The 12,880-nt window shown below is 35.3% G+C and overlaps 1 protein-coding gene and 1 non-coding gene across 3 annotated transcripts in view; both read right to left on the reverse strand.

Annotated features, from left to right (window-relative positions):
• Positions 1-12,880, reverse strand: part of LOC128990960 (cadherin-23-like) — a 164,377-nt gene that overhangs the window by 59,389 nt on the left and 92,108 nt on the right. The gene's annotated exons all lie outside the window — the stretch shown is intronic.
• Positions 2,648-2,719, reverse strand: Trnaq-cug (transfer RNA glutamine (anticodon CUG)). Its single transcript has one exon. It is a non-coding gene; the product is annotated as a tRNA-Gln (tRNA).

The following is a 12,880-nucleotide window of genomic DNA, read 5'->3' on the forward strand; positions in this document are numbered from 1 at the left end:
TTTTTGCCCCATTCCCCCATAAACCCCTGTTCCCATAGTCCGATCATGCTGGTTCGCGAACTCGTTCGAATAAACGTAGGTTAACACGTTTGTACCAAATTTCATCAAAATCGGATGATTTTTGCTCGAGTTATCGCGCTAACGGACTCATATATATACTGTATTTTATATATGAATTTGAACGGATGTTGTTTTTGGTCTCTAGTGACCTCAAAACGAAAAAGTAAATCAGTCCCTGGTCCTATAGTTCTATTTTTTATAGTTCAAAAATGACACCAAACTTGATCGAAGCAACAATAATCAGTAAGGAGAAATAGTCTTAATCCCAAGAAAACCGATGATTTCATTCGAATTACCCTTTGAATTCAAGCTACTACAATTTCCTTTGCGTCTTGCTTTCGCAATCCGGCCATTATAGGGCACAAGGGCACTCCCTGACTATCACCGGTTTAAATTTAGAAAATAATGCATGCTTTTCACACGGACAGCTGTATGTTGCGTGCTCACGTGGTGGTAGGTACGCCTAAAAACTTATATATTTATACACCTAATGAAAAAACAAAAAACATTGTTTATCCATTGGCAATTAAGTAAAATAAATATTCTATTTTTGTTTTCGGTATACATTTTTATTATTTATCGTAGAGGAATATGTGTTATTTGCCACCAGTGTCATTTGCCACCACTCTAGGATTTGTGTCATTAGCCACCACTTTATACCTGGCTGGGTGAGTCATCAGCCCCAACCCTAGTCCGTGGGTCATCACCCCTCTAGGCACCGGCCGATGGACCAAGGAGTACCTATAATTCACACTCTTGCAACATTTTTATGGTAACAATTCCAACACTCTCTCTAGGAGTAGGGAAATACATGACGGAAACGCTCATTCCCATCTGTGGTTTTGTAGTGTGTTACAACATAGTTAGTGCTGTTCTCACCAAGTTTTGCAAAGTGTTAGTCTAATTTATTTATTTATTTATTCGCTTAAAACGTTCATAATTATTTGCAAATCTACATGAATTAAGCTTTCCAATGACCCACTAATTAATAAATCGGTCCAGTAGAACTCTAGATTTAGTTGTACAAACATTTTCAATGTTGAATTATATATAAGTAGGTGCATATTTCACAAGAATGACATCACAGTTAAATTAATCTTTAATACAAACTATATCTAAAGCGGCTAAATAAAAATGTAAACTAATAACGTACTAAATAAAACCACATTCAATCAACAAATTAATTTAGACGATAGACGGACTTGGTTAACATAAATGTTTTTAGTTGCTTAATTTTAAGAAGTTATCAGGCAGAATTTTACACAACATAATCCCGACATGAAGGATTCTTTCCAAAGAACTTCAACCTAAGAACTTCGTTTTTAGGTCTGTTGTTTATCCCATAACTGTTACATGAACCTAACGTCTCAAAGGAATAATTTCAATATATTTTATGATCTTTTTAGAATGTATATGTAATTTTAAAACATTTATAATTTATTCTTTGCACTTTTTCTCCAAACTTACTCGTTTAGGAGCTATATCATGATGAATGTAACCAAAAGCTACTTTATTCTAAATTGTACACGTTGTAACTCCTTTACGTAGCTTTATAGAAAAAATTAAACTGAAAACATTTTTAAAATTACAGTCTAAAATCGTCATAAAATACAAGGTGTCCGATAAGAAATTTTTAAGTTAAATATTGAAAATATCAGACTTTAAAGGAAGAGAATTCATATTTTTTAATGTCATAAGATAGTAGTTGAAATTCCCCATATAATGTTTTCTCTAAATCGAATAGTTTCTGAGATTGCAAAGGTGGTACATTTAAGTTCTTCACCCTGTATATTCGCAGAATACTAAACACTGAAACTGCGTCTTTTCAAGTATTTTAATGGGATTTAATCTCATTGATGCGTTGTATACTGCGCCAAATGTTATTTTTGTATTATTTATCTAATCTTAGGCCATGTAAGGAATATTCAAATAGCTTAAAATACCTTAACATAGATAGGCCTATACTGTTTAACTTGCGATTATGTGATTTTGGACTCAAAATGTGCGTTTTCTTTTGCCGAACAAGATGGTAAAATTAATTTTCACAATTCACAGTTGTAACTGGAGTTATAAACATTTATTTAATATCCAAAAAATTATAAGTACATCTACATGGTTATGACGGCCACGGCGGGAATTCCAGGAACTGACCCTACTGGTGGCAAATGACACTGGTGGCAAACGACACTGGTGGCAAATAGTAGGACACCATCGTAGAGAACAAATTGCTAACAATAGTTGTAGCGCAGCAACGCGCGCGCCGGGTAACTGCTATATATTATATTATGTAAATATAATAGAACCTCTACCTGAAGATGCCACACACCGTGGTGAAATAAATTTAAGGAAACAAGGGCAAAGGCTAGCAAAAAAGGTAACGAATAATTCAATCTTCTAGTTCTTGCCACTGGCAAAATTAATAAATAAATTTCATCTCTATTACCCCATTGTGTACCTATGAGCTTTCTAAGTTTCTATTTATTGTAAAAATCGTATTCCCCATCGTACTTGGATATTCGTTTATTAATTAATTTAAAATTAAGTAATATAAAGTGGTTTCATGCAGAAAGCGTTGACAAAAAGTTTAAGGTCCCACCGAGATTTGAACTCGGATCGCTGGATTCAGAGTCCAGAGTGCTAACCATTACACCATGGGACCTCGGTGGGGGAGGGCGGCTAACTTTCAGTACTATATTTGAACCCTAGTACTAGCTTCATTATCTTGATTTTTATTAATAAAGGTTTAATTAATTAATTACTACCCTAGTATTATTTTTTTCTAAAAACTATTGTTTTTTCTGACAATGATAGCTCTAACATTTTAAATGTGTTAGACTAAGACAAAAATAATAATAAATTGTTTTATCTATACAAATAAAATTAGAGTTTTGTCTGTATATTGCTCAGAATTATATATTTTTAGGATAATTTTTACGTTTTATACATTAAAGAAGCAGAAACGAGTCTTATATCTATTTCTGTCTGTCTGTCTGTCTGTCTGTCTTTCTGTCTTTCTGTCTGTCTGTAACACTCTAGGTGGCATTTAACGCAATCTTCTCCGTAAAAACAAGAGTAGGCCTACCTATCAAGATCCAAGTCATTTTAGTGTATTCACTGGATTGGCGAGAGTGTCTTTAGCGATTAAAATATAGCCTCACTACTTTGTAAATAAAATTACGGACGTAAAAAAATTCAGTTTTGTGCGATTTTTTGTCAAATTTACACATCAATTCAAATTCATCACATAATCGTCTATGAAATAAGGTAAATGCACCAGTAGCTGACAGTGCTCCAGAAGCTGACAGTTTGAGTTTCTTTACGTTATAATGTGGTCTCTTAAAAATATGTACACATGATTGCATTGTTAGAAGAACATATGTTTATTCTTGATTTGTTTACAAACATATCAGTGAAATTTAGCCCATACTCGCTGAATGGTGGTGGTTTGAAAGCGACCCTGTCTGTACACATCACATTTAGTCGATTCCCTTATTGAAAATGTTAAGAAGATAAGTTTGGTTTTTTGTCATTTCACTAAATTTCTGAAATAGTATCAATGATTAGGCTCATTATTTTTATCAATTATACCTTTGTTGACAATTTCATGATAAAATTGGGGTGTTAGGGGTTTTGGATTTAAAATTATATCAATGTCAGGCTTTGGTACACAAAGCCATACAAGTTCCACTAGCTGACAGTGGATATTTGCTACTTGCACAATATTAAATTGGTTTTACCCATCAAAATTTCCATGCTATTTCACACATTTTAATTTTTTAATTAATAAGCCAAATTATCTCATAAATTTATATTTAAAAAAATATATATATAATATATGCATATTTTATAATGTAAATATTTTTATTTTAAAATATGTAAAATAAATTTTCTTAATAACATTTTACATGATTTTATAATTTAATTATTAAGTTAGATTCTATTCGTCTTATAAATTATAAAACCCTTAGGTTTAGCAGCTATGAACATAAGTATATGTATATGCAGTATAGTATATGCACTCTATATACTATATAGTACATTTATAGTTCCAGTGTCAACTACTGGGGCAACTGACAGTCAGCTACTGACTGGTACAAGCACTTTTTTCACTTTCAGCCACTGGAACAAGTACAAAGGTTGAATTAAGTTTAAAAATGTTATAAAATATATTTAAAAAACCCTTTTGGTATGACAAATTTGAAAACTACACTAAATTTATAATCACATAAAATCCGTAATATCTCTTTAGTTCCTATTTATTCAAAACCACGGATTATTAAGTGCGTATAGTTTCTTATACTGTCAGCTACTGGTGCGTTTACCTTAACGCACAGCTGTTCGGATCAAGATTATTTTTTTGTAGCTGTCATGTTGTTTTTTTTGTATGTTTACAAAATGTTGTTTACAAATACCGCAACCATTTCGAATCACGTTTTGAAAGCAAATCCCAACCAAGTGAGATTAAAAATGTTTTTCTTACATAACGGATATTTAATTAATCGCAAGTGCAATATAGTGTAAGACTACAAGATCGCGCCACTCATCCTACACTCATCTCCATTCATACTTGACTTAAAATACCTACTACGTACGTATAGTCGCCATTTCATTAAACAGTATCCAACAGTAACCGTAAATGAAATTAAATAACTGCAGTAGGCATCATCCAGGTCAGGAACCAGAAATTCTTTGTGTATAAAATTGTTCTTGAGCTTTGATTACCAGAAAAAAGACCTTGAATCAGTGTCGTATAGGGCTAGGACACTTAATGATTTTCGCCAATACCTTACAAACAAGGTTTCCACTCATTGACGGCGCTTCAATGGCGATTGTGGAAAGTGTAAAGTAAAAAATTACAACTGCAGTGTTATTGTAACAGAGGTTTACGGATCATGCTAAACTCGCTTTTCCAATGTGTCACTTTCTGTTTCTACTCACCGTGTGTCTAATGCAATCGCTGGACCTTACAGCAAATAGGCCCATAGCCCATCTCTTGGGTACGTACGCCTACCTATTTATTCATCTAACAACCTTTTCTACGGCGATCCTTGATACCAGTACTTTTCCATAGAATATATGGCTTACCTACTTAAGAAATAAAATTACAAATGTCCAAAAACCCAATATTGTGTGATTTTTGTCACATTCAACTGACTACTACGGGCACACAGCTAGTGTGCTATAGAGGGGAACTTATAGTTTTCATAATTCGATATACGATTGTAATATTGTTATATGAAACACACTGCCTTATAGAACAAATGAAACAATAATCTATTGTTGGTCATAATCTACAATGATCAAAGTAAACACTGCAAAACTCGCCCTCAGATAAAAGGAAAAACAATTATTCGACGTAGTACGTAGTACTCAAAAGTAGCCAGACATGATACAATGGATGAAAAATGTAATTGCAGTATCCATAAGGTATGTTTAAACTTATTGTTGCTTACATTGTGGTATTTCAATATGTTTATTGCTAGGTGTCTGAGAGGTTGTAGTGCTTGGCTTGCAATCAAAAGATGGCCGGTTCGATGGTTCGAAACTGGACCCAACACTGTCCTTGGTCATTCCAACAGTGACAAATATATACAGATTAATCTTAAATATGGCAAAAATCGGAAGTATCACATATTAAAATCAAAATATGTTACTCGTCTAAGAAAAGCCCCTTTTTTACCAATAACTATTTCCATTTATTTCAGAATAAAATCGTGCAGCTACAGCTAGGTGCGCCTTCATTTAGCACGCGCGAGTTTCAAATCTTTGGTGAACTGCAGACAGTCCAATCGATTGCAGGAGCTCTGGTTTACAATTGGCGAACTCCAAAATATCTTCAATATAGTTTGCAGTTTCCTTAATTTAAACGAGAAATTTATTCTGCTTGGTATTTAATGCAAATACTTGTAAACTTATTGGAATTACCTACATCTGGAACTTGCCTGCCATGTAAAAAATGTATCTGTATACAAATTAGTCGTAGGTGGTAATCCACAATCCTTTTTCACTATCATTGTTGGCTGACCCCGGAATTCGCGCTTTAGTGAGTCCTAAAGTTAGTCATTTTATCGTCCCCTCCCCTTTTATTTTCGAAACGTAATACGTCAAATTGGATGTTCTTGTGAATGTAATGTAATGGATATTAAATTATCTTGATGGTTTACCATAAGACCTGGTATTTTATCTAAACAAATCCGTAAGTATCATTAACATTAAACCAATTTTCCAGTCAATTGGCTAAGTGTCAAAGCGGCAATCGTAAACACAGAGTTTAAAGTACGACAAATGGTTGAAATTATGGCAGGTGAACATGGAAAGTGTTATTTGCTACGTGTATTTGAAGAGATCCACGACTACCTTTCAAGCTTTGACTATTGATACAACTTCTTTTCTTTATCCAATACCTAATTCAAGTTTTCATCATCTAGGTTAAAATGAATTATAACATTAAATGCCGAAAATTAAACAAGAAGAAGAATGCGTCCGAACGTCGAACGCCAGCATCGGACACTGCCGTTGCCGTATGGCTGAAACATCGAATGTTATATACTTCGATGGGCTGAAAGCGTCCGTCGTCTGCCGATCTTCCCTACTTTTCATAACGTACAATAAATAGTCGGACTCGAACGATCCCGAGTTTTAGGTTAGAGTTTGTAATTAATCCTTTCGTTTGCCACAAGTGTAAAGACTAAAATGAATTTGGTAGAACGATTTGCAATAAAAAAGTTCCCTTGGTATAATACTTTATCTATACTAAAAATATTTTTGGGGTGGGGCCACGACCCCCCTGACCCTCCCCCCATTGGGACCGCCCTTGGGTTCAACATGGCTCAACTAAGCTAGAAGTACTGATCGAGCTATTTTAAATGGGGTAGAATCTACAAGATTAGGCTACGAGAAATAGGAGCCTCGAACTGGGTCAGTAGTTCAAAAAATACAATCAAGAGTGCAACATGGGCGGCTAATGAGGTGAAAGGGCATCCGCCATCCGACATCGCACCGGGGAGAGTAGTGTAGAATGGAGATAGAGATAGCCACGAACACTTCCAACTTTCTGTGAGAACCACGAATTGGATTGGTTTTGATAACGAGAAATTTGGGGCCATTCGACTTTGGAAACCTGCGTCTGGTCAGTCCCAATTGAGGGAAATGTTTATGATTTATTTTTCAGTGGATCGTAAATATTTAACAGGTTTAATACAATTATGTGTGGAGTGATTGCTGAATCGGGGGTAGAGTATTTTTATTTACAAAGGGACCAAGGCATTACCGGTATGCAGTTTTGTTTCCATCTAACGTGCATATCCTTTCATTAGTCCAGGACCTGACTAGGGTTCTGTGTGCATGTCGTGTATAGAGAATTTTGCTTTTGCATTTCAATATAGGTGTCTTAGGAAGTGTTTTCCACTCGGGTGTCAAGTTCGCACCTGGTACGTTTTCGAGCTATGACGTCATCAAAATGGCGGCCATTGATTTTTTTAAATCGTATATTTCGCAAACTACAGGGTTATTACAAATGATGTTCATGATTTCATACATACATAAACTATAGTTTTATTTGTTGTACAAAGAATTAAAATGGTTACAACTTTTAAAAAAGTCAAAAAGTTTCGACACAGATACACAGAACTACAAATGCTCGATACGGGAACCCCTTGTGGTACGACAGATGTCAATAATGTAGTCAAGCTCTTGCTAGACTTTGAAAAGTGTGTCTAGGTCTATTGTTTCGATAGCATTGATAATCCGTTGCTGGATCTCAAGTATGCTATCTGATAATGGTGGTGTGTACGCCTTATCTTTGATGTATCCCCACAAGAAAAAAATCAGGGGGTGATGTCCGGAGATCTTGTAGGCTAGTTCAGGGGTGTGTCATTATTCGGACCACCGAACTCGTTCCATATCTCAGGCAGCACATTGTTAAGTTCAGCCCTACTACAAGTAACATTCAAATGCAGCCATTTCTCTTAAATTTCAAGTGTCACTTGACAATATAGTGGTTACTAGGAGGATAATCGTTAAACCTGGTTCTTAAGTGTCGTCTCACACTAATAACAGATTGGTTAATGTAATATTCCAACTGGCAAAAAGCTTTCCTGCCTTCAAATTCAGCCATTACACAACACTTACAACAATTGACTTGACAAACAGCTGATATGCACCCAAACCAATGTAAATGAAACTTTATGAGTTTTTCTTTCCAATGGTACCAACTAAAATAGTCTTGAAACAAATTAACCCAGTAATATTTATAATCAAAATCAGGAACAACATTTGTAATAACCCTGTATTTGTCGGATCGGAATGAATTTTTTTTGTTTGAAAGATAATTTTAAATGCTACCTGTTTTACATTTACACATTTGTTGTATGTTTAGTACATTCTTCGTAATTTTGCAAAAACCTGTATTTTTAAATATTTTTTAGTTATTTTTGTTTGTAACGTTTTATTGATACAATTTATCAAAAACCACCAATGAAAAAAGTTGTAGAACGTTTAAAAATCTTTACAAAAATACCAAATTCGATATGTTTATTCAAAAGATTACGTCAAGAAACTAGATAAATGTCATAAAAACACCAATTTTGGCGCAAAAACGCCTATTAGTCCGGCATCGAGGGCAGTTCGCATGTCTTATAAAGACAGTTTCGCCATTCAATGTTGATGTATGTGTCTAAATAAGTGTTTTCAACTCGGGTGTCACGTCTGCACCCACTGCAGTTTCCGGTTATGACGTCATTAAAATCGACTAAGCGAATTTCCATTTGCCTGGATTGATTTTCAATTAATCTATTAAATTAACATTGTTTGAGTTGTTAATTTAATGTTAATTTAATAGATTAATTGAAAATCAATCCAGGCAAATGGAAATTCGCTTAGTCGACAGGATTGCTGCACCGGGGGTATTTATATAGTGGAAACATTCCTATGGACATATTTACCTAATTACATTGATTTGTTGTGCTTTTATTTGCATAAAAGAGGGTAATGGTCTTATTTTAAGTAAAATAGCTGGCGAAATCGTAACATGTAGCAATTTTAAAGACATCATAACCGGAAACTGCAGTGGGTCCAGACGTGACACCCGAGTTAAAAACACTTCTTTAGACACATACATCAACATTGAATGGCGAAACTGTCTTTATAAGACTTGCGAACTGCCCTCGATGCCGGACTAATAGGCGTTTTTGCGCCAAAATTGGTGTTTGTATGAGATTTATCTAGTTTCTTGACGTAATCTTTTGAATAAACATATCGAATTTGGTATTTTTGTAAAGATTTTTAAACGTTCTACAACTTTTTTCATTGGTGGTTTTTGATAAATTGTATCAATTAAATTGTATCAATTGTATCAATTGTACGTTACAAACAAAAATAACTAAAAAATATTTAAAAATACAGGTTTTTGCAAAATTACGAAGAATGTACTAAACATACAACAAATGTGTAAATGTAAAACAGGTAGCATTTAAAATTATCTTTCAAACAAAAAAAAATCATTCCGATCCGACAAATAGTTTGCGAAATATACGATTTAAAAAAATCAATGGCCGCCATTTTGATGACGTCATAGCTCGAAAACGTACCAGGTGCGAACTTGACACCCGAGTGGAAAACACTTCCTAAGACACCTATATTGAAATGCAAAAGCAAAATTCTCTATACACGACATGCACACAGAACCCTAGTCAGGTCCTGGACTACATGTGATTGGTTACAACTTCTACGACTACTGAGTTGTACCTCAGAATAAAGTGTATCCAGTGCACACTCGATTACGCTTGAGATTATCAATCCCTTATGCTTTATTGGATTTGCCAATCTCATAAAACTGTTTGGTGAAACAACTCAACAAGATGTCAAACGTTTTCACGGTTCACGTTCCAGATCACGATTGGTAGTTTGAACGTTTGAACCATTAATTGGTCCGCCAGTGCCAGTTGACAGTTCCGTGATTGTTGGATTGTTCATGATCGCAGCCGTGATCTATATTATCCTTCAGTGGCGCAATCGTGCTTCTCAATCACTGTCGTCCTCCAGCTCCAGCTCCAGCTCCAGCTCCAGCTCCAGCTCCAGCTCCAGCTCCAGGTCCAGGCTGCTGACAACAAGAGACGGCTTCTATGCGACTGTCGAGACCAGGCGAGATCGGCGAGGCAATCACCCCAAGGAGATCTTAGGTTGACCCAAAGTTAAATTATTAAGAAAATTACTTGAGACAATGAACGTAAAAACGTCCATGATAAAAAATTAGATGTTGTATAAGCATAGAGAGCAATCCACATGTCTAAACGTGTGCTGTTTTGACATTATGTTTCATGGCTGTATTTGGAGCACATAGGATACGAAAATGAGTGAGCTGAGGGAATTAAATAGGTTACTAAGTTAAGAAAATAACAGTCTTTATTTTTTCCATCCTTGAGAGTTCTTTTAGCGAATTTCCCATATAGGGAATAAGCTATTACCGTAGTACTCATGGTAAGACCTGGACGCGGGACCGATTTTTTTTCATTTTGAGGTCCCTAGAGGCCAAAAACACCATCCGTTCAAATTCATATATATATACAGTGTGTAAATTAAGTATGGAGACAAATCTGTATTTTTAAAACCGAAATAGATAGAAATATTCTATTTGTGGCAATAATAGTTAACAAAGATTCCGCAATTTTTCACATGAAAAATATTTTTTTACCCCCCTAAAAGGGTAGGTGGTAGGGGGTGACTTATTTTTTTCAAATAGCAACCCCTATGGAGTGACCCCTCATTTTGAAGGGTTTGTCAAAAGAAACACAATGACGCAAATCCGAGGTGAATATCTCACTCCTAGCTAACATGGCGGATATTCCAAAATGGGCTTTTTTTTACAAAAATTTAATTTTTCATTACCCACCATTTTGGGTTGGGGTAATGATATATCTATCTCGGGTTTGCGTCATTCTTTTTCTTTTAACAAACCCTTCAAAATGAGGGGTCACTCAATAGGGGTTGTTGTTGAAAAAAATAAGTCACTCCCACCCCCTACCCTGTTAAAGGGGTTGAAAAAATATTGTTGATTAAAAAAATTGCGGAACCTATGTCAACAATCAATTCCACAAACAGAATATTTCTATCTATTTCGGTTTTAAAAATACAGATTTCTTTCCATTATTTGTGAAATTGGTGCTTTTCACGTACAATAAATCAAATTTTGGAATTTTGGAACAGTTTTACCCTCCCTGATGCAGCAAACCTAAGTAGGCCCTACTAGTTAAACTAATTCTATTTAAATAGAGAATAAATGTTATATTTTTAAGTAGACATTTCAGTGTAAATCCAATCAGTCAAATGGAAATTCGCTTAGTCTGCAGGTTTGCTGCGGCGGGGGTATTTTTCTAATTCAGGAGCTTTCCTAGACCGCTATGTGAATTTAAAACTATCAAAACACACGTACTAGATTTTTCCATAATAAGTAGATCCAGCAACATCCTTACGTTGACAGTTTTATTCGCGAGAACAGTTACACCCATAAATCACTTAGTTACCGTTAAACTCCAATCAATCTTGTTTAATTAAAGGCAATAATGCACTACATTTTAAAACTACTGATGAAACAACAAAGATTGGAGAAAGCGGCGATGCAAACTACACAAGTCCCGCACATTCATGTGTACGGTACATGGACGAGTTGTCTTAAACAATACAAAGCCTCGGTGTACAAACATTGCCATGCGCCGTGCGCGTACATTGCCATGCGCCGCGCACGGCTCTGCTGAGCCAATAAGACACGTCCAACACACTCGCGGTCTGTCACGGGGTGCTGATCGTTCCACCGATGATCTATCTGCTGTGTAGATACTGACAAGTTACGCTAACTTTGAGCTTGCTCACTGAGCAGCTCCCTAAACCAATGTACAACTTTCTAGGACCAAGGAAGGTGCTGCGATTTTAATGTTAGAAAATATACGATATTTCTAAATTGTAAAAATAATCACTTATAAGGGACAGCATAGTGTTTAAGAGCAGTTCCGGATCTTAAGCCTGATATTGGTTAAAAACTTCTTACTGTTATTAGTATACCGCAGTCAATTCTTTAACTACTCAAGGAGCACGCTATTGTTGATGGAGTGATTTGTGTTACTCGCTGGGAAAGTTTATGTTCGCCGTTTACAGCACTGGTAAGTATACAAAACCAAAGGGTATTTCCGGGTAGAAAGTGCATAGATTTCTAGTGACATTAGGAGTTGTAACCTTATTAATTAAAGTGAAACTAGTAAACTGCCTCCAAAGAAACAAAGCTCTCTTCCTCGTACCGTTGCATATTAACTGAGCAAAAATAGGGTACTGTAATGTCTCGCACAACAAACATAATTGTTTATTTTAACAATAAAATAATTCATAATAGTTCAAAATGTGTCATTCATATCCATTGTGCAAGTGTTTCTTTTAATTTACAGCAAGGAAAATTTCTGGTTTTGAATTTATTTTGTTTAATTTCCCCTACTGTTTCCGTATTGTAGGTCACTAAAAATTAATCATGTAATATTTTTGGTGCAGTGTGCTGATTACACCGTTTTGGTGAGCAAATATTCGATACAATTAATCAGTTTGTTAGAATATGTGTTTTTAGTTTCAAGAATAATTATTGTAATCACGTCTTATCTAGGAATGGGGATCGTCTAGTGGTGTAAACTACCCTTAATCTTAGAGGCTATAGCAACCACAAGCCGTGTGGTTCAAACCTATTGGTTCAAAGCCCAACTTAGGCTGTTGGTACTCTTATCGAGAGAAAAAAGAATGGATCTCTTAGGGAGGCGAATCCCCTTTTCGTATTCTCCCTGAATTT

This window comes from Macrosteles quadrilineatus, unplaced genomic scaffold (assembly GCF_028750875.1).
Source record: "Macrosteles quadrilineatus isolate MER2022 unplaced genomic scaffold, UCM_ALF_1.0 Scaffold_3__2_contigs__length_128488019, whole genome shotgun sequence".
In the NCBI taxonomy this organism is placed as follows: Eukaryota; Metazoa; Arthropoda; class Insecta; order Hemiptera; family Cicadellidae; genus Macrosteles; species Macrosteles quadrilineatus.